General features: G+C 42.7%; 1 protein-coding gene across 4 annotated transcripts in view; it reads left to right on the forward strand.

The window, feature by feature from the left end:
• The first annotated feature begins 710 nt into the window (after positions 1-710).
• LOC149320071 (metabotropic glutamate receptor 5) overlaps positions 711-22544 on the forward strand; it is a 324541-nt gene continuing 302707 nt past the window's right edge. For 2 of the 4 annotated variants that reach the window (XM_089512865.1, XM_089512869.1), the window contains exon 1: positions 711-974. The gene's annotated coding sequence lies outside the window, so the exon portion shown is untranslated. Of the gene's footprint in view, positions 975-2103; positions 2132-2895; positions 2982-22544 lie in introns of those variants that run through there. The other 2 variants (XM_089512868.1, XM_089512867.1) reach the window with 2 other exon arrangements.

Here is a 22544-nt window from a genome sequence, read left to right on the forward strand (position 1 = left end):
GGAAGGGCCGTGAGGAAGGTAAGAACCTTCCTAACCCTAATACAGCCCTTCCTAACCCTAGTACGCGTGGAGCGCATACTTTATGGCGGTTTGTAACCTGCCATTATTAACCTTGACAGCTTCAAAAAGGCTGTCAAGACGGATCTCGTCCAACAGGCCTTTCCTGAGTAACCACCTGGTCGCCCAAGGTATGGACTATCACTGAGAATACACAAAACAGCCCATCCCTCTGTTGCTAGCTGACTTGATCCTTTTTGATTAATCTAATTGTTTTAATTGTTTTTAATATTATTTTATTATGGGTTAGTAGGGATGGGGACAATAGACTGTATTTTTATGGAGATTGTAAGCCACCTCGATCCTCTGAGACAGGCAGCATATAAATAAAATCTATTATTATTATTATTATTATTATTATTTAATTCTAACAATATTAATTAATATTAATTAAATATAATTAATATTATGAATTATTATTAATTTAATATTATTAATTAATTAGTATTTAATCCAAACCTATCTTTGGCCACAAAGAAATTGAGCCTATTATAATTTTGGTGCCAAGTTGTGCAGGTCTGGTCTCCAGTGTGGATTCAGCCGGAGAAGCGAAAAGGAAGAGCGAGGTTCCGTGTGGCCGCGAGGGGGCGCTGTGCCACGTTCTTCTGGTGTCCCAGGCTCTTCTTCTCCATCAGAAGCCACCAGCAGGAGACACAACCACACAGCCATCCATCCACAGAGAGAGAGAACTAGATGCACACAGAGAGGCGCATCGGGGCGAGAGGCTGGCTTGCCTGCTTGCAGCCTGGCTTTGCATCTGCTGCAGGACCAGGGAGCCAGGTTGCAAAGATGTGAAGAAGCATCCAAGGGCGGAGGGTGCCTGGGGACCACAATCTGGCTCAAGGATCGGATCCTTCTCGAGGGGCAGGTGAAAGAGAAGATCCCCCTTCTTCCTCCACCTTCCCAGCCAGTCACAGGTAAGCGCTTTAGGGAGGGAGGGCACACAATGTCGCCTGCAATTGGCGATGGAGAACGGGGGGGGGGGGTGTTCAAAGATCAGGGAGAAGGACCAGGTGTCCTTTTCCCGGACGTGTCCTCCCTTTCAGCCTCCTGTCCAGGAGGAATTCCAAAAGGTCCCCCATTTTAAGACGCATGTATAGTTAACATTTGTATTTTTAAGCTCTTATTTGGGGATGTCCTACATTTTGAGCATGACCAAGAAGCATGGGTCTCTCTCTATCCTGAGGGTTTTCAAGGCAAGGTCCTGCATTTTTCTGGAATAGTCCTACAATACTGGAGTGTCTTTCCCTCCTTTGCAGTGGTGGCATTTACTCACCCTGACAAAGATGCATATGATCAAATGTGTGTGTGTGCTTTGTGTGTATGTGTTGGATGCCAGAGCCACCTTCTTTCTACCCTTCCCATGGAAAAAAACCAACCAAAATTTCATCCTTTGCAAGTTTGGAGAAAGTCACCTTGAGGAGATGGGTGTGTTTCTGGCTCCCACGTTTGAACTGCAGAGACCTCTTAGGTCTCCAGACCAGATCCACTCTGGGTTCTTCAGGTCACTTGGGTGAGTCAAGGATTTCAGGGAGAAAGATGTGGGTCAACCCCCCCCCCCCTTATTTCTAGCAAATAAAACAGTAAGTGTTGGGGGGGGGGGGAGAGAAGGTGTGGATTTTAGGTGGGAGAGAAATCAAAGATTTTTATCAGAATAAATAACAATAATGCCACCAAGCTGCCGCCACTACTGCTCTAAAACTCTGTTAATTCTCTAAAATGGATGGGCTCTCTATATCTCTAGCTTAATCCTCTCTCTCTCTCTCTCTCTCTCTCTCTCTGCAAATGCATGGTGGCTGGGAGGAAGCCGAGGGGGTGGATGGATGCAGGCAAAGCCCCCACTGGCTTTTAAAAGCCAGATCAGCTTTTACTTAAAAGGAGGCTTGCTCTGCTCTTAGGGGAAAAAAGATGGGAATGGTAATCGCTTGTGCCAAGAGAGTGCTGGTGGCCACCTTGTTGTTGTTGTTGTTGGCTGGCAAAGCTTCCCAGCAACAGCTCCAGTCACTTCCAGTTGCAAGGAGGACAAAGCAATGGTCATCGGATCCTGTTTGGCAGCTAAGCAGGACTGGGTCTGGTAAGTTCTTGCTTAGGAGACCACCAGAGATGTATTGATAAGGTGAGGAGGGGGGATCTGGTGAGCGTATGGTCAAGGTTTGGACATTATGCTGTGGTTGGGATGCTTCTTACAGAAAGCTGGCATTCCAGCACATGGTACAACAGTTCAGAGAGCACATGTGGGGCAATGTGACATATCATCTTAGCTTAATACCCCAAGTCCGCCTTGAACATACCCCATTCTAATTTGATTTTGGAAACCATCCAGGTTCAGGCTTCTCCAGTGCTGGAAGAGAGAGCACCATGGGAATATCAGGGATGCCCAGGGAAGGCTAGAAGAGAAACCTGCTTGGTGGCTGTTTCTAGTCAGAATTCACAGGGTTGGGCAGTTTACAGCAGCATCTGTATACTCCTGAGCATAGCGTAGGCATGCAACACAAGAGCAACCCTAGCAGGAGTATGAACAGGCACAAAGCTCCTGATGTTGTTTGCAGAGACCTGTTTGCAGTGGGAAGATGTGGACAGCGTTTCTGTCTCTGCCACGTGAAAGTGGTACAGGTGGATTAGTGGGAACGCTGCATGGAGCAGGGATGCACGTCTCTCCTTTGTGAAGGCGAAGGCATTCACAGCATCCAGAGTTTTTTGTGGATTTTTTGGGCTATGTGGCCGTGTTCTAGAAGAGTTTATTCCTGACGTTTCTCTGGCATCTGTGGCTGGCATCTTCAGAGAACACAAATCCTCCTCGTTAAAAATACCTTCAGAGTCTCTCTTTTGCTTCTCCATACTCCTTAGAGGTTCTCAATCAAGACTTCTTTTCTCACCCTCCTGCCTCCATCCACTTCCCTACAATTTGCATTCAGGAGCTGATGGTAAGGCTGAACTCCCTTTCAGGGCTCTTTCAGATCTTGGTGCGGCTTCCCTTCTGATTTTTGAACAATTTTATTTTTCAAGAAGGGGTGGCAGCGGCTTATTGTGAAGGTTGCATTCAAATGCTGATCTGTTTTGTGATAGTTTTATGAAATCAAGGGCAATAATGGTGCCACTCTATTCTGCTTTGGTCAGGCCTCACCTGGAATACTGTGTCCAGTTCTGGGCACCACAATTCAAAAAGCATGATGAGAAGCTGGAGTGTCTCCAGAGGTGGGCGACCAAAATGATCTGGAAATCATGCCCTATGAGAAGACACTTAAGGAACTGGGTATGTTTAGCCTGGAGAAGAGATGATTAAGAGGTGGTATGATAGCCCTGTTTAAGTCAAATTGAGGATGGAGCAAGCTTGTCTTTTGCTGATCTACAGAATAGGACCCGGAGCAATGAATGCAAACTACAGAAAAAAAGATTCCACCTTAACCTTAGGAGGAAGTTCCTGACAGTGAGAGCTGTTTGACAGTAGAACACACTCCCTTGGAGAGTGATGGAGTCTCCTTCTTTGGAGGTTTTTGAACAGAGGCTGGATGGCTGTCTGTTAAGGGTTCATTGATTGTGAGTTTCTGCATGGCAGGGGGTTAGACTGGATGGCCCTTGTGGTCTCTTCCAACTGTATGATTCTATTATGAAATGAACCACCCACAGAAAGCTGTTTCCATCTAGAATGGCTCAGTAAAAATATTTAGAGTGTGAAGATGATGAACATAATGTGCTCTCTGAACATAGAGCATGATATATAAAACTGTGATGATAATGATGATGTTTTTGTTTTAGGTGTAAATGTAATAGTTGATTTAATTGTAAGGCCCCAAGAATGGTCATAAAGGTGGTCATAAAGGTCTTTTTGACCAGGAAACTCAAGCTTAGAATAGGAGTGTGGAGTATGTGTTTAAATAGGCAGTATGAGGAAGGAGTGTCATATGGAGATAATGTCCATGAAATTCTTTGGACATTCAAAGGATGTCAAGGGAAGGGTTGTGATTCAGTGGCAGAGTACATGTGTGGCATTCAAAGGTCCCTTGGCTGAATCACTGCCACCTATATGTAGAAATTCCTTTCTGAAACCCTGGAGAGATGCTGCCAGTTGGTGTACAACAAGAATGAGCTTGCTCTAGGGAATCCTGCTATGAACTATACAGCTCTCCTCCCTCCGATATATATCACTCAAAGTAGCTGAAAGTCCACTGCTGTTTTTGTCTAATTCCTTGGGGAAATTTAAGGGTTATATGTAAGCTAGTGAGCTGGATGGACCAATGGGATGACATTATCTTAGTAAATGTCTCAATCATTTTATTCAGGCTTCTTCAGTGCAGTATCCTCCAGATGTTTCTAATTGCAACTCCCACCAGCCTCAGAAAGTATGACCAATGTTTGGCATGATGGGAGCTGTAATCTTCTCCTTTCTGGAGGTCCTCAGATTCCCCACTTCTACTGAAGGAAATACCAAGCAGGATGGACTAGCTGTTTCTGATTTATCATGAAAGAGAAGAAAGGCATTTTCTGGCACATTTAAGAATAACCAGTTTATTTCAGCCTAAGCCTAATGGACTCTGGTATAAAAGGATTCTGGTCCTTGGAGTTGACTGAAGCTTTGGATGAAATAAGGTGTCACGAGCTTTCTTCTTTCTCTTTTACTCAAATAGTCTAATATAGCTATCTCTCTCAAAACTGGTGAAAAACAGCTTCATCTATTCTCTCTTCTACAATGTCATTGTGTAGTGGCTCTTATTTGGAAGTGGTCGTGCTTTAAAAAGACCACAAAGAAATGAGCCTTCATTTAGACATTAGGTACTTGTACTCTATGGATTTTAGTAGATTTAAATCAGGGTGAGCCCTGGGGTCCAGATGGAGTCCCAAGGATGTTCTATAGGCCTGATCCTTTATACTTCCCAGACCACCCTTTATCTGGCCAAATGGAAACAAGAGATACTCATGGGAATGTTTTCTTCTGCTATTGACCAAGGATTTCTCCAAACAAGTTCTGTAGTTCCTTCTGCTTTGGGGTAATCTTTCTATTGCCCTCTTTCCCATTTGTTGATGACCTGTTTTCAGAAGTAAATTGGAAGGCCAGTGGCAGTGGCATCACTAGGGTGTCACTCCTCCATTGATCTTTTCCCATACCACACCATACAGAATTCTTAATAATGCCATACCCGGACTTCACTTCTGCAGTTTTCAGCATACGCTGAAGCTGCGAGACAATCTAGTGAAAGGTGCACGCGCCTGCACTAGTGCACCACGCCATGCCGTGTGCACATGCCCCATTATTTTCAAAGGGGCACAAGCATTCGCGATTCTTCCCTTATGCGGGGGGGGGGGGGCCTCTGGAATGGATCTCCCGCGTAAGGGAAGGGACGACTGTAAATTGTAATTTCCGTACATCACTGAATGTAATGGTAATAACTGTGACATAAACAACTAGCAAAATAACATTTATACCTTTAAATTACAATATCATACACACAGAATAAATGTGTTTACTTAAACATAATTTCATGTGGTCAAAGTGAAAATTTGGTAAAATGTGATGTTTTTAAATAATAGTTTTTTAAAAAATATATTTTTTAAAAAATTGAAATATTAAAATTTGAAATTTTAATACTTCAAAAAAAAAATACCCTGGGGCCTTTACTTTCTCCTCCCACTGAGCCTGACCCCACTCACACCATCTCTTCAGTATTTTAAAGAGATACTGGTGAATGCCTTAGCTAATTTCTGCCAAAATGCAGATGTCTGAGGAGCAGTGGTGTCACCTCCCCCCAATAGAGTGTCACCTGGTGTGGTCCGCATACCCTGCACCCCCCTCGTGATGCCACTGGCCACTGGATTTGAGTCCCACAAACTAACTTTCCTAAGCTCCAACTGTTTCACCTATGAGTAAGCCCTGGTGATGTTCTTTTTCAATAAGGGTGTGTAAAATATATTGTATTGCATGTTGTCTCCAAGACTATTTTATGGCCCTTGACCTTCAACTCTCTGGCAAACCAGGATAAAGTAACTCCCCATGAAGCCTCTAGGAGTGACAACTCACTTTTTCAATATCACACACACACACACACACACACACACACACACGTATATATGTAATTAAACCCCCCCCCCCCCCCAAATCCAGAGGTTTTCTCACCCATTCTGGGTTTATTCCCCTCTTCTACCTGATGGTATTTTGGGAAATCCATGTTTCATCCCTTGAGAGTCCTGGGGAAGAGAACTAAGCCCCCACCAGTGCAACCTGTTTGAAACAGAAACACCCACAAAGGTAGTCCACTGTGCAAATTTGATGGTTTGACATTGGCAGAAATGGAGGAAGGAGGCTTTAAAGGATGGGCACACTTCCTTTGGGTGTCCTGATTCTCTCTCTATCTCTTTTGAGAAGCAACAACAAGATTGTGTAATGCCTCCTTCCTGATTTTCTCTCTCTCTCTTTCTCAGACACATACACATTCCATTGCTTGGACTGTTGTTGTTGTTAATTAACATAAAGTCAGCTTTGACTTATGGTGACTTTATAAATGAAAAAGCTCCAAGAAACCTTGTCCTCCACAATCCTACTCAAGTCTTCTACACACACTCTGTATCTTCCTTGATTGATTTTATCCACCTGTGTTTCAGCCCTCCTCTCTTCTTACTGCCTTCCACTTCACCAAGCATGATCATCTTTTCTAATGAGTGATAGCATCTTGCGATATGTCCAAAGTATGATAGGCTCACTTTAGTTGTTTTGGATTCTAGTGAGAGAATTCAGGCTTGATTTGTGCTATGACCCATGTATTTCTCTTTTTAAAAATCCATAGTATCCATAGAATTCTCCTCCAGCTTGTTGTTGTATGTCTTCAAGTTGTTTATGACATTCGGTGATCCTAAGGCAAATCCTAGGAGGCTGCCTGTGCTTTCCTCTGAGGCTGAGAGAGTGTAACTTGTCCAAGAGGCAAGAGGGCATGTAGCAATGGGAAAAGAGATTCCACCTAAATATTAAGAAGAACCTCCTGACAGTAAGACGTGTTCAACAGTGGAATATGTTGCCTTTGAATGTGGTGGAGTGTACTTATTTGGAGGTTTTTAACAGAGGCTGGATGGCCATCTGTTGGGAGTGCTTTACATCTTCTGGCATGGCAGGGGGTTGGACTGATGGCCTTCTGGTTTCTTCCAGTACTACGATTCTATGGCGGGATACATACCGCCATTTAGTACGTATAGGATACGTACTAGGGTTAGGAAGGGGCGGTGCTTCCGCACCCCCCTAACCCTAGTACGTATCCTATACGTACAAGATGGCGGCGCCCCTTCTACATGGGCGCCGCCATCTTTACGTACTGGACGCATAGCGTCCAGACGTGTCACGGCGCCTATGACGTCGCGAGTCCGCGCCAGGCGCCTCGCGACGTCATAGAGGCGCCGCAAGAAGAAGCTCCGAAATGGAGCTTCTTTTTTGCTCCGCGTGGGAGCCGCGCGGTTTGACTGCTGCAGCTCCCGCACGGAGCAAACGGTGGCGGCGGCAGACCGCCGCAAAGCGGCGGTTTGTATCCCGCCTATGATTCTAAGATCACCCAGTGGCTTTCAATGGCTAAGCAGGAATTTAAACCCTGTTCTCCAGAGTCCTAGCCCAATGCTCAAACCACTGCACCACACTGTCCCTCCTCCAGCACCATATCTCAGATGAATTGATTGTTTTCCTACCAGCTTTCTTCACTGTTTAGCTTTCACAACTGCATAGATGATCCTGAGTTAGCTGTTCAATGGTATATCTTTACACTTGGATACTGATGCTTGGAGCATGATATTGGTACTTGGCAACTGAACAGATATAAAGTGAAAAGGAAAGTTCAATTTCTTTAATTTTTTGAGAAAGTCTTGAGTGAACTTTGTTTATATTTAGGCTTTGAAAAGTTTGGCTGTTTTATTATTTCAGGTTTTGGAGGTTTTTTTTACAACAATGATTAATGAATTTTTTTATTGTGGTTTTTATTTTAAAAAAATAAACAAATGTAATGAATAAATAACATTATAGTTATATTTGCATCCATCTTATAATTTATTATAATATAGTTATTTATTTATAGCCCACTTTTCTCTTTGTTGGGGGCGAAGGTGGTTTACTGCATGGACTAAAAAGCAATCGTATTACTGTAACAACAATTCCATGCAGTATTTGAAAAAACAGTATTTATAAACCAGTAACCAGTCATTCCAAACATGTTGCTGTAAGTAGGATAGATGGCCCACTGTCATGACAGCTTACAATTGAAGTGAAATGATGTAAAGGTAAAGAGCAACAGTGAGGAACAGGAAAATAAGAAAATTCAGCTACCGACTCTTATATAATTGTTGCACAAAAGGAATGGCCATCAATGACAACTGCCTTCGGATGGGGTGATTTAGGAAAATAGGAAGCTGTTTTATCTTGTGTCAGATCCTTCATTGGTCTATCACAATATTTTCAGCACTGACTGGCAGTAGCTCTCCAGGTTTCTAAGTCAAATCCTTTCTGATCCCTAAAAGTTTCCTGGTGTTCCAATCCATGATTCCAAATTCTATGATTCTATGATTCTATGATTACCTTGATTAGCTTCCAAAATCAGTTAAATTTCAGTAAGTTCAGGGTGGCATTGTGTTATTTCGAGTCAGTTGAACTGATGGATAAAAGCCTCACAATGCTTTCTGAACCGCAAAAGGACTATTTGTGAAAATTCCTGCAAAAGTGTCAGGAATGCCCCAGAAGACTCATAGCAAAACCTATTCTCAATCCACAGTGCACCTAGTTTAGCAGAGTTGGAGGCTGTTTCCAGAATGAAATCAGTGGCGCTGATTAGCTTTTCCTGGCAGGATTTGTTGAGATGGGGTTTGCCTTCCTCTGAGGCTGAGAGAGTATGACTTATCTAAGGTCACCCAATGGCTGAGCAGAAATTCAATCTTTGATCTCCAAAGTCATAGCTAATTGCTCAAACCGATACACCACACTGGCTCTCCTCCCCCTCTTAGTCTTGACCATCTTCCTATCGGTAAGATCAATGACCTTCAACATGCAGTGCATCAGAAGGTGAATTGGAAGCTGACCTCTAGTTTCATAGAATTCCCTGTTTTGCAACTGTGTGTGTGTCTGTGTCCACCTAGAAACTAAGCAGGGGCTTACGAAATCATAGGAAGTTAGTTCATCAATATTTTCCTTCTTATACGATGGCCTATGGTCAAATGCAATGACAGACTTGGACAGTATTTTCCTTCTAGCTGAGTTGGGGGGAGAGGGGTGAAAGAGGAAGAGAGAACTGGCACAAGGACAGAGCTTAAATGTTCAAGGGCCTTCTAGCCTCTAGGAATCAAAGACTGAAGAAGATGATTCATGGACTGAAGCCTCTCTGTATTTTCCTTAATATGTGAGCTGTTGTTTTGATCCTAGAGGACATGGTTTCATCATTGTGTTTCTTTTTGTGTGTGTTGAGTGTGGTTGCTTGACTCTGATATTACCATTTTGATGACTGCCAGTTCCTCTGGATGCCTTTTGGGGGAGACAGTCAAATATTGTTTTGATAATAAAGAATGAAGACAGCATTATTAATTTTTGGACTTTCCCTATAGCAACATCCTTGCGAGCAAGGTTCTGTGGTGTACCAATTTCATTTATTTGCTTAATTTATATCTCATTTTTCTCCCAAGGTGGCTTACAGTATAGGTTAAAACAAAATGTAGCTGAAGTGATATATAATACAAAAATAAACAAACAAACAAAATAAGCAGGCCATCCAATTAAAACAGTTAAAACATATTCAAAGCACAATAAGGAAAAAAATACAAGACACACCATTAAAATATCTTTCTGCTACCATCAACTGAAAGATGAAGGCCTGTTCAAATGAAAAGGTCTTTGTGTGATGGAGAAAAGACAATAGAGAGGGGTCAACTGAGCTTCTCCTGGGAGGCGCTTCCAATGCCATAGCCCAGGACCAGCCACCAAGAAGGCTTTCTCCTAAATGAGCTTTGGAGTATGGTGAGATCATGGGAAAGTCTGCTCCCAAAGACTGTAAGACTCAGGCAGGCTAATCTGATAGGATTTAGGATAGTCAGGACCTAAGGTGTATATGGTTTTATACATCATAACCAGCATTTTGAATTCTGCCTGGAAACAGACCAATAGCCAGTTGAAGCTGTTTCAGGAAGGGATTTATATAACCTGTAGGAGGAAAGCAAAGGCAAACCCCCATCTCAATAAATCATTTCATTTGTAAGCTGCTTTGTGTCAAATTTTTTTGAGGGAAATGGGATATTATTAAATATCAATAAATAAAATAAAGTAAATCTTGCCATGAAAACCCCATGATGGGTTTGCTATAGGTTAGAAATGACTTGAAGGCACACAACAACCATGAGCTTCAGTTAACAGTCTCTAGTCTCTCCTGTCGTGAACATTATGGCTTGATCTGAGTTCAAGGAGGTTCGTAAGGGTATAATCCTGCTGTTTTGATGAGAGAATGGGCCAGATGCATTATGTGATTCCCTTCTGACCCCTTTGATCTGATTCATCATCTTCAGTCACCCCAGAGGTAAACCAGATTTGACAACAAATTAGAATAAAGCTGGGAAGGAGAAGGTTTATGTTAGGCCCACCCCCACCCCTTTCCCAGTGCATGCACACTAAGCAGATTCAACCACGTCCATCTTCCCCCTCGAGCTGAATGAGGATCAAGAAGCTTTCTACCTGATGCGTATCATTTCTGAAATTAAAATTGTTGCAGGGTTGACTTTGCCGATAAGGCACAGAGAGGCATCTGCTTCTGGTGGCAGATCCTAGTAGTCAGAACACAGAACTGTGACAGTTCCTTTTGATACCCCAACCATTTCCATTTTTGTTTTGTTTTTCTTTTTGGGAGGATCAGGCTGTGTTTCAAATGCAGATGACCCCCCCCCCCCCCCATTCCACTGAAAATCCTATCAGAAAGTAGGCAATGTTGCCTATTTTCCTTGCCTGCCCTGGTGATCTTGGATGCCCTCCCATTGCTCCTATTCGACAGGCACTCCAGAAAGTTGTGGAATTTGGAGAGGACCATCTTAGCCTTTGCTTCAGTCAGCAAAATGTCTTGGGAGGGCCCTGAGTTGCTGGGTCTTCACAGCTCTGTTTGTTTCAAAGGCCTAATGTCTTTTCTGGGCACTTTGTGTGTAAATACAAGTCTTTTTGCTCAAAAAAGAGAAAAGATTTATTAGTGTGTGTTATGTAGCAGCTGACACTTCAAGCTGCTGCGTCTCCAGTTCAAATTTCACTGCAGTGTCTGCTCAGTAGACAGCCATATGAAGCTTTTGTCTCTTAGCACCCACCTACAGATGAGGAATAATGATATCAATCCACCTTATGGAGCTGATGCGAGGATGATGGAAGCCATGGCTGCAAAACAGGCTGGCGTGCTCAAGGAACTCCATGCTAAGTGTTGTTGCATTCAGTTGCCAATGAAACGTTCACAAAGTAAGGGAGGAAATGTTTCGCTTTACAGTGTGTTGCTTCATTGGGCAGATGGATACTAGTGGGTGTTGTCTTTCAAAAAGTATTTTTTCTCAGTTACTGATGTCCATTTGCTCAGGGGCAAAGAAAGGTGGCTTACACCAGACATCTTATTTTTGTGTTGTTTGTTCTGACTGGCAGCAGCTCTCTGAGATCTTAGGCCAAAAACATATGTTATTATCAACTGAGGGATCCTTTCAACTAGAGATGCCAAGGACTCAGCTTGGTCTGCTACCAAACCACATTTTCCCTCTCGTTTTTTAAATATATATACATATGTTTGTGTGTGTATATAATGTGACTGTGTGTGTATAACTTCAGACCTTTTTAAAGAATTTAACAGGTTACTTGCTACCAAGCCACAGTTCCCTCTTATTTTTAATGCACGCACGCGCGCGCGCACACACACGTATGTGTATGTATACCTATCTATCTATCTATCTATCTATCTATCTATCTATCTATCTATCTATCTATCCAGTTCCATCAGGGGCTAGCCTGAAGAAGAAGAGCCCTCCCTCCGGTCCATCTGCCTTGGTCCAGGCCTCAGAGGGAGAGAAGAATGCTGGACCTGATTCCCTCCCTCCCCCCTCACCATTCCCTTCTCCTTTTGTGTCATGTCTTTTAGATTGTAAGCCTGTGGGCAGGGAACTGTCTGTTATCCCCTCTATTATAAACCGCTCGGATTCCCAGTGATTGGGCGGTATATAAATAAAACCTATTATTATTATTATTATTATTATTATTATTATTATTATTATTATTATTAACTATCTATCTATCTGTCATCTATCAGCGTATATCAGTGGTAGGCAACCCTTTTGAGATGGGGGCCGGGTTGCTGTCCCTCAGACAACTGGGGGGCCGAAGCCAAAAAATAAATAATTAAATAATTTTTAAAAAATTAATTAAATAAATAAGCCGGGACAAATGTAGGACAAAATTTTCAAATGGAGGGCACTTTTTAAATAAAAAATGGAGGACATGCGAAAAAATTTGCTGATTTTTAAAAAAATGTTAAGATAAATGCATGTTTCTGAGGCTTCTATAGACAGTTGCCCCACCATGCCCCTCGTGTGAGACACCAAAGGCCCTGGTGGCAATTGGCGGCAGGACCGGGCTGGGGCCGGTCCCAAGGCCTTGCCGGGCCGCATTCGGCCCGCGGGCCGCAGGTTGCCTACCTCTGGCGTATATATTTTAAAAATGAGAGGGAGCTTGGTAGCAGGCCACTTGTATTAAATTCTTAAGGTCTCAGGTTCAGTCCTTGGCATATACAGACACAGACACATACACACACACAGTATATATAGAAGAGAAGATACACCAAATCCCACCTTCTACCATTTATGGTTGAGCCCAGATACAAAAGGGTCCTGAGGTGGTGGTTTCTTATGCCAACCTCAAGTGCTGAGCTCCAGATGGATCCTTTGGGGATCACAGGGCTGGAGGCTCTTTCTTTGTGCCCATTTCACGGTTTTTCAGAACTGAGGCTGCATGGACTCAGACCTGGGGGGTCCCCACTGCCACATTCCCCTTGTGAATTGCAAACTAACTGGAGTGGGAAGAGACTAGTAGAGGGGGGGGTTCTGTGTAGCGACAGAACCGAGAGAGAGAGAGAGAGAGAGAGAGAGAGAGAGAGAGAGGCAGGAGGAAGTGGCTTGGGTTTTCAAGGAGAGGGGCAAGGCAAGTGGGTCCCAGGTGGGCCCCAGGGGTTCGGCTGCCTCTTCCATCCCCTGGAGAGGAAGAGGAAGAAGAGGAAGAAGAAAGGACAGGCAAGGTTGCAGGGAAACCTTCGCGGTTGAAGTGGCCAGCCAGCCACAAAAGCAATGTATGTGCCATAGGAAGGGAAGGGGAAAAAAGAGAAGGGGTGGAGGTGCCCAACAAGGAGGAGAAGAAGGAGGTGAAAGAGGAAAAGGAGGAGGAGGAGGAGGAAAAGGAGAGGAAAAGGAAAAGGAGGAGGAGGAAAAGAGGAAGGAGGAGGAAAAAGAAGAGGAAAAGGAGGAGAAGGAGGCTGCCTGCTTGCCTGCTTTTTTACCCTCCTTCTTTTTTTCTTCCTTCCTTTCATCTGGCGGCAGGAGGGAAATGAAAACGCTGGAAGGATAGATAGATAGATAGATAGATAGATAGATAGATAGATAGATAGATGATAGATAGATAGCCCCTCTGGCTGGACTCTGGCTCTTGTGGGGCAGCCGGAGAGGAGGCGACCCAAGCAGAAGGCAGTGGCCTCTGTACCTCTCTCCTCCTGCTGTGGGCAGTGAAGGAATTCCGCAGCCAGGCTCGGGACCCAGAGAAGCCTCCGCTTCCTCTGGTTCCTCTGCTCCCGACTCTTGGGAAGAAGGGAACGGAGGGGAAGGAGGAAGGAGGAAAGGAGGAGGCGGCGGTGGATACTGGCTGTTGGAAGGGGAGAAGGTAGGTGATGGGTGGAAGGGGGAAGGAGGATGCTCAGGCAGCATCCGCACTGCAGGAAGAACCCGGTTTGACACCGTTTTAACTGCCAAGGCTCCATGCTATGGATTTCTGGGAATGGGAGTTTGGTAGAGGGCACCAGGTAGGAATCATATCGGAGGATGAATACCTAGATAGATAGATATGTAAAATGGAGAAATCTTCCCGAAAATGTTCATTAAAAAATGTATTTCCCCCGAGAGTGTCTATTTATCGGGAGGGGGACATATGAATTTTGGACCATAGAATTGGTACTATGTACTGTGTAAATAATAAAGTTAAAATTATTATAAGAGAGAGAGAGCACGAGAAATCATGTTTGTCCCAGGCTTGCATTTACTCAAGGTGTTGTTGGTGTTCTTCGGAGGACCGCCTTTGACTGATGAAGAAGCCAGTGGAGCTTCGAAAGCTTGCCTCATAAAGGCATCCCTGGTTTTTGTGGATTTGGGGGTGTTTTTGCTGTGTGGCAATAAGGCTAGCCCTGGATATGTTCGCAGTATGCATTATACAAGTTTATGGATCCTCTACCTACACATCCTATTCTATCTAAACATCTGTCTGTCTGTCCGTCCGTCCGTCCGTCCGTCCGTCCGTCCGTCCATCCATTATTATTATTATTATTATTATTATTATTATTATTAACCTTTATTTATCAAGTGCTGTAAATTTACACAGCGCTGTACATGCAATCTTTTTAGTTAGACGGATCCCTGCCCTCGGGCTTATCCATCCATCCATCCATCTACACATCCTAAATCACATCCTATTCTGTGCAGACTTTCTGATCTCCAGAAAGGCTCTGTTGCCTCTACCAAACCACAGTCCCCCGAATTCCATAGCATTTGGGTGGTTAAAGTGGGGTCAAACCGGATTATTTCTCCAGTGTGGATGCAGCCTCAGTGTTGCAGATTTGCAGAGTTGGGGAAGGAGCCAAGGAAGGCTGCAGTGGTTGTAGGGAAGGTGTGGTGTGCCTCGATCATGCACTTTGGTGGGGTTTCTTCCGGCTTTTTTCCACAAGGGAGGAGACCCAGGAGGGAAAAGTGGGCCTTTTAGGGGGGCAAAACACCTTTATGAAGTTCCCTTTGGAGCTTCAGGGAAGACTGAAGGGTGGACTTCCAACATCTTGGCTTGGATTTCAAGGATGCAGGGAATGTACCTGCCCAGGTTGAAGAATGAATGGGGCAGAGGATGGCTTGCTTCTTTACCTTGCTTTTTTACCTTGCTTCTTTAGTGGAAGAGGATGATGATGGTGGGGATGACAGTGGGGATGATGGCCCGCACGCATAACCCCTGTGACTTTGGGGAAGGGAAGCAGCCATGGTTAGATCTTTTGCTTTGGGGTTCATTTGCCAAAATGGAAGGAGGGGGCTATTCTCCTCCAGGACTTTGAAAATGCTGTCAGTCAGAAAGTCTGCATAGAGAATAGGATGGATATAGGCTATATAAAATATATAGGACCCATACAGTATATAGGATTCATACGTAGGATATAGGAGATACACAGTATATAGCAGTGGTTCTCAACCTTCCTAATGCCGCAACCCTTTAATACAGTTCCTCATTTTGTGGTGACCCCCAACCATAAAATTGTGGTGTCTCAGTTCCTAAAATGATTGGAAATATGTGTTTTCCAATGGTCTTAGGCAACCCCTGTGAAAGGGTCATTCGACCCCCAAAAGGGTGGCAACTCACAGATTGAGAATTGCTCGTATATAGGATCCATAAGCTTGTATAATGGATATTGTAAAGTAAACACATTTCTGTACCTGGCTTCCACTCCACCAAATGCATCTGAGGAAGTAGACTGAAGTCTATGAACGCTCATGCTGTCAATTTCTTTCTTTCGGTTAGTCACAAAGGTGCGTCAAGATCTCTCTATGTACTCATTCTATAGACTAACACAGCTATATCTTTGAATTCCATATTCAGCTGTGTTAGCCATAGAGCAAAATACAATACCCCCCCCCCCGCCCCCAATTCACAAAGCAGCGATATCTTTCATCCTCCAGCCAAAAAGGCACATCATACATGAGGCAAACTTTTGAAGCTCTATTGTTTTCTTCGTCAGGCCAAGGGGCTCCTCGGAAGAAGACCAACTACACCTTGAGAATATGCAACATCATCATTTTGTAATATTTTGCCCACTCCTGTATGATTCATAATACCTTTGCCTGATGAAGAAGTCAGTGAAGATTCGAAAGCTTGCATCATGTATTTTGTGCATTTGAGTTGTCCATTTAAAGATAGCAGTGTTTTGTGGATTTGGGATGTTCATGTATACTGTATAATGTTAGTGTATCACTGTGTTGTGTGGATTTTGGGTGTTCATGTATACTATTTACTGTTAATGCATCACTGTGTTGTGTGGTTTTTGGATGTTCATATGTACTATATACTTTTAACGAACCACTGTGTTGTATGGAGTTTGGATATTCATGTATACTGTTAGTGTGTCACTGTGTTGTGTGGATTTTGGAAATTTATGTGTACTGTATGCTGTTAACGTATCACTGTGTTGTGTGGATTTTGGATGTTCATTTATACTGTATACTGTTAACGTACCACTGTGTTTTGTGCATTTTGGATGTTCATCTATAGTGTTGAATTCAAAGACATTAGAGAGATCTTGTTGTACCTTTGAGGCAAAGTGAAAGAAAGAAGTTGGCAGCATGAGTTTCAGTCTACTTCCTCAGATGCATGTATATTATTAATGTTTATTTATATAGTGCCATAAATTTACATGGCACTCTACAGAGATTAATTGTGGAACAGGCATAGCAACCCCAAGCTTTGGTTTGTTAATAGTGGCCACACAAGCATGCAGGGACACACACACACACACACACACACACACACACACACACACACTTTGAAAAGCAGTAGTTGTCATGGATGCCTCAACGCCCCCTTTCTGCCCCTTGAAGATGACAGAGCCAAGTTCCCTTCCTTGTTTCACCTTGGCTGCTTCAGCCAAAGTCTAACAGCTCTCTGACTACTCAGCACCATGGACAGCACCCAGTCCAGCTGGAAGCCTTCAGCACCATGGACAGCTCACACAGAAAGAAGGACAAAGTTGGGCTTGGAGAAACACGGGGGAGGCTGGGGATATTGTATTGTTTTGGTTGTTATGGTTTGTTGGTGTATTTCAGTGCTGCATTTAATGGAGTCTTTAGAGGTATAACCACGTCCTCTCAGGGAGATGAGCTGAATTTCTGGTTTCTCTTTTCCTGGGATGTGAAGAGATGACAGAGATGGGACTCTTGAACTTCTGGGGCTTCTCTATTGCACCAGGGTTTTGTGGTTCTTCTTCCATCCCCCAGTTGTTGCATTTGGTAGATCCCCTCCTTATATTCCATGTTAATTGTTTCATAACTAACATGCAGACATCCCTATTTTTATCCTCCTGATCATGAAGACCCGTCAGGGTCCTCAGTAATGACGTGTACACTGAGGTAGGGAATAAACCAAAATCACAATCCATTGAGAATGGAGAAGGGTAGATAATTCAAAGTAATGAATGCTCATCCTGAAGGAGAAAGGAAGACTTTCCACTTTTGTGCTTATTGGTGAAATGGCAGTTCTAAATCCATATTTTCAAAATCAGAAATGGTAGTTACTTGAGATTCATTATAATGGATGTTTAGAGAATGTTTCCTGTTCAGAGAAGTGTTCCCAGGCATTGCATAACTGTCACTTGCTATTTGATATTCTTTTGTTGCCTGTTTTATTGAATCATTTTCTGTATTGCTATGTATTTTATATGTATTATCCTACTTGAGAGGCAGGCTAACTCCAACAGGCCTCCCTGGAAGAAGTTTACCCATCCATTAAGAAGCCAAGCCCTCCCTCCAGTCCATCTGCCTTGATCCAGGTCTCGGAGGTAGAGAAGAACTTCTGGCCCTCATCCCCTTCCCCTCCACCACTCCCCTCTCCTTTTGTGTCATGTGTTTTTAGATTGTAAGCCTGAGGGCAGGGAACTGCCTAATTAAAAGATTGTATGTATAGTGCTGTGTAAATTTACAGTGCTTTATAAATAAAGGTTAATAATAATAATGATGATGTTTCATAATGGAAGAGCCCTGGTGGCACAGTGGTTAAATGCCTGTACTGCAGCCACTCACTCAAAACCATAAGTTCAGTACCAGCGAAAGGGCTCAAACTCAACTCAGGCTTGCATCCTTTCAAGGTTGCTAAACTGAGTACCAAGATTGTTAGGTTCAATTAGCTTACACTTTGTAAATCACTTAGGGAGTGCTTAAGTGCACTGATAAGGGGTATAGAAATGTACTTGTTATTGCTATTGCTATAATCTCCCCCCTCCCATTTTCAGAAGTATGTGTCCGGATTGTTCTAGATTAGATTTTGAATTCTTGATTAAGAATATCTTTTCTTCCCTTGTGTCATTGCATAACTTTGCCATGCATTTTGTGGAGATGTTATGCATTTTGTAAGATAATAACCCATAGCACCATGGAAGTAGCTGTAAGATTAAAATCTTTAAAGTTTTATTGATAGAAGAAACTCTGGATTAGCCGGAACAATTTGTCCATAAAAACAACAGCCATGCACTTGCATTAGATGATATGTTTCAACAGCTGTGCCAAAATTACTGCAGCATGTATCGCCAGGTGGTTGCAAATCTAGCTCTAACCAGACACTACAAATAACTTATTGATGCACCCCACCAACAGATGACTGTAGCAATAGTGTGAGTTACATCACTTCAACTATTCTACAATGAAAGTAGGAGTGACCTTGAGTTAAATATTGGCAAAATATAATAATCGAACCCCAAACCAGTAGTACTTATTTCCAATGCTGAGGAATGCCAGCACTCCCCTCTGTCAATGTAATGATCGGTACTGACTTATCTCACAGGAAAAATCACAGCATTATAGAACTGGAAGGCCATTTTGTCCAACCCTCTGTCATGCAGAAATCCATAGCTAAATTGTTCTTGACAGATACCCATCCAACCTCTGCTTATAAATCTTCAAAGGGTGGGTCTACTAATTTCCAAAGTCATCTGTTCCATTGTCAAGCAACCTTACCATCAATGATGTTCAGGTGCAATCTCTTTTCTTGTTATTTGAATCCATACATTTTTGTCCTGCGAAGCAACAGAAAACAAGCTTGGTTCATCTTTTGCATAACATCCTTTCAGATATTTAAAGATGGTTATCATATCACCTCTCAGTCTTTTCTTATCAAACTGAACATACCCAGCTCCCTTTGCCTTTTCTGTTAGGATTTCATTCCAAGACCTTTTACAGCTTGTTTGCCCTCGTCTGGACATCCAGGGGACCACAGGATATATGGGTTGCATTGAATCCAGATATGCTCAGTAATGAGCAATGCCACCTAGTTACTTGCTCACTGTCAAATCATGATGCATTGTATCATTCCCATCTCCAGAACACAGATAACATTGAATAGCCATACAGGAAATCTCTTTTTGTACATGGATCCACATCGGTGGATTATTACCAAACCCACTGACAAATATAGGGTGGCACTAAATTTAAGTCCAATTTCTCTGTGCTCCAAAGCTCCCCATCTTGGTGCCATAGTTTTAAAAAGTGGTATCAATCACTATTTATCCATCTGCCTTTTCTTTTTGCCTGTGTCATATCTGTAAGCTACTTGATGCTATCCTGAGAGTAGCAATGGAAATCCTTTTGAAAAGTATCTTAATAAAAGCCTCCTAATGAAACAGTTCTCAGTGAGGATTTCTGTGAATAAAAGTGAATTCTAAACAGGGAAAGCATGGTTTGGATGGTTTAATTCCCATTTGTTTTGGTTGACTCAAGTGTTGTTCTTGGTCTCTGGAGTAGGTATTGAATCTTCTTGCTGTCTTTTTAAAAACATATCCTTTGGTGCTCCTTCATTTCCCTGATTTGTAGGAATATCTGAGGTCAAACTGTGTATAGAGCCAAATATTTGTGAGGAGAGAGTACCAAAGACTCATGGATGATGTTTTCTTAAGACAATAGAAATGTGCACATAAAGGAAACCCTACAGTCATTAAAGGAGTACCAGTTCCCTTGCCCAAAGCTTTTAATAGCAGGCATCATGCTCCAAAACTGATTCTTGTTAACCAGTCACAGAACTCTGGCATCTGGGTCCTTCTTTAGCTATGTTGCAGGTGTATTAGGCAGAATTAGCTAGGTGCCATACATGACAGATTTGGATTGTCGTAGGACAGTAGTAAAATGGTAGTTATTTACTTTGTTGTTGTAATTTCACAGCCAGAAATGAGATCTGTGTGTGTGTCTCATTTATTCCAATGACATGGCTGATGGAGGCGCCAGTGGAACTATGAAAGCCGCAATGATGTTTTAGTGCATTTTGGTTGCCTAATAAAGATATTATTCTTTTGTAGATTTTGGATTTTCTTATATTTGGTTGACTTCGAGTGTTATGCACTTTGACGTGGGAGCATCGGGGTGATGGTGCTATTTGCCGACACCAGCTTGGACATAAAAGTGTTTTGCCCATCCCAGGTTTAGTTTTTTCCCCTTGAAAATCTACCCAATTAGGTGGAAGATCTAGTGGCAGTCAGCCATATATGCTCATTTCAGAGACAATGTCTAGCCCTCTTTGACTGTGGCTTTAACCATTGCCACTAGCCTAGTCAAAATGTCATCTTACTCAACACAACCTGATAGCATTCTCATTACGGCATCGTTGTTGCTCTTGCTATTTTGCAGCACAATTGTGCAGCAGAAAAATTCTACATGTCTGTTTTTCTAAATAATGTGACATTTCCCAAATGACCTTTTGTATAATTGTCTTACAATTTAGTAGGACTTAGGGATGCATTCTAGAATAGAATGGAACTTAGTGGTTTTTATATTAGCTATATAACAATGCTTAAATAGGAATGATAATAATCTGTCTTGAGCCTTTATAGTGGTTGTAGCAGACAGTTTTATACTAGGATATTTATCAACTTTGGAAGTAAGGATGGAGATAAAACAGCATACTCAGATAGCAATGCCTGAGTATTACAAATAGTGTGATACAGGCATAGTTACCAGCTGTGAGTTAACATTTTACATTTGGACATTCACAGCTCCTGATAAATAATCTGATGGTCTTTTTGCCAGATTTATTTTACTTTTTTAATTTGCCAGTGGAACAGTGTCACAGTTTATATCCCCTCCATTCCTTTTCAGTACCGTCAAATGACTGGCCATTAAAAAGGTCTAAACCAGAGCCTGTTAAAGTGTGAATTCTGTGCTTAGCAGCTGAAGGATTTTAGAGCATTTTAGGGCACCAAATCCCTGATTGGAGTGACAAGAGTTATAAACTACATTTGCAGGTCAAGTGAAAAAGCTTGGCTTTGGAACTTTTGTGAATTTGTTTGTATGGATGGATTTGCATGTGGATGGTGGAAGGCACTTTTTAAGGCTCTGCAAGCTTTTGCTTCCTGGATGACACATAAGAAGCTGTGCTATGTTGAATGACAGGTTCGATCAGCTCTGGAAAGCCAGCGTGGTGTAGTGGTTACTGGTCTATTACTTTGGAGACCAGGGTTTGAATCCTGGCTTGACCATGTAAGCCCACATTTTTCAAAATGAATACCAGACAAGAGGCCATGTCATCTACATGTCTATTTGTCTGACCACATCATACTTTGCTCTTTCTCTGAAGTGTTCAAAGTAGCTCTTTTAAAGAAAGTATGTGGGATGGTGGTGGTGGTGGTGATGGAAAATGTATGTGTTTTTTTTTGGGGGGGGGGTAGATCAGTTTTGTAGAGCAAGGAAGGAAATAGTGTTATCCTTTAATAAGGCCCAGGGGGCATGCACACTGAAGAAGTAATGCAGCTTGCCACCACTTAAACTGCTGTGGTGCCATCCTACAGAATCCTGGAATTTGTAGTTTTGTGAGCAAAGAAGGCTAAAGGCCTTGTAAAACTAAAAACCTCAGGATTCCATAGAATGGAGCTAGAGAACTTAAAGTGGTGTCAAACTACGTTATGTCTACAGTGTAAATGCCCCATGGGCCTTGTTAAAGGATAAGACTATTTTGGCACCAATGCTCTGCCTTGCTGTTGCTTCTTGTCAAGACCCACAGAGGAAAACTTCCATTTCTGCAGCCACAAATTCTACTCATTCTCCTCTAAATGTCCTTGCTTTTGTCCCATGACAATCTATCAGATGGATACTCTTGGTCTCTGTATACTAAGTAGGAACATCAAATGCACATCCCAAAGATAGTTCTTGCTAGCTGATCACTTCTGTTTTGAAAGAAATCCCTTCCTGGGACTTCAACTATATCTTAGAGCCAGGCCAAGTGAGCTGAATCTATATGCAAAGGCACATGATATAGATCTTGTATCTTGTAGCACCTTTGAGAATAACTGAAAGAAAGAAGCTGGTGGCATGAGTTTTTGCAGACTTGAATGTACTTCCTCAGATGCATCTGTAGGATGCCTGGCACAGTAGCCTTAAAATAAATTTCATAGCTGTGAATTCATCTTTCTAATAAGGAGATGAGGAAGTGTGTGGATGGGATAGATGTTTCCCAGATCCACAGGAAATTATTCTCTCAGGACTTCTCTGTTTCA

The sequence above is a fragment of the Sceloporus occidentalis genome, unplaced genomic scaffold (genome assembly GCF_023333645.1).
Source record: "Sceloporus occidentalis isolate IW3139 unplaced genomic scaffold, rSceOcc1.0.p SCAF_2, whole genome shotgun sequence".
In the NCBI taxonomy this organism is placed as follows: domain Eukaryota; kingdom Metazoa; phylum Chordata; class Lepidosauria; order Squamata; family Phrynosomatidae; genus Sceloporus; species Sceloporus occidentalis.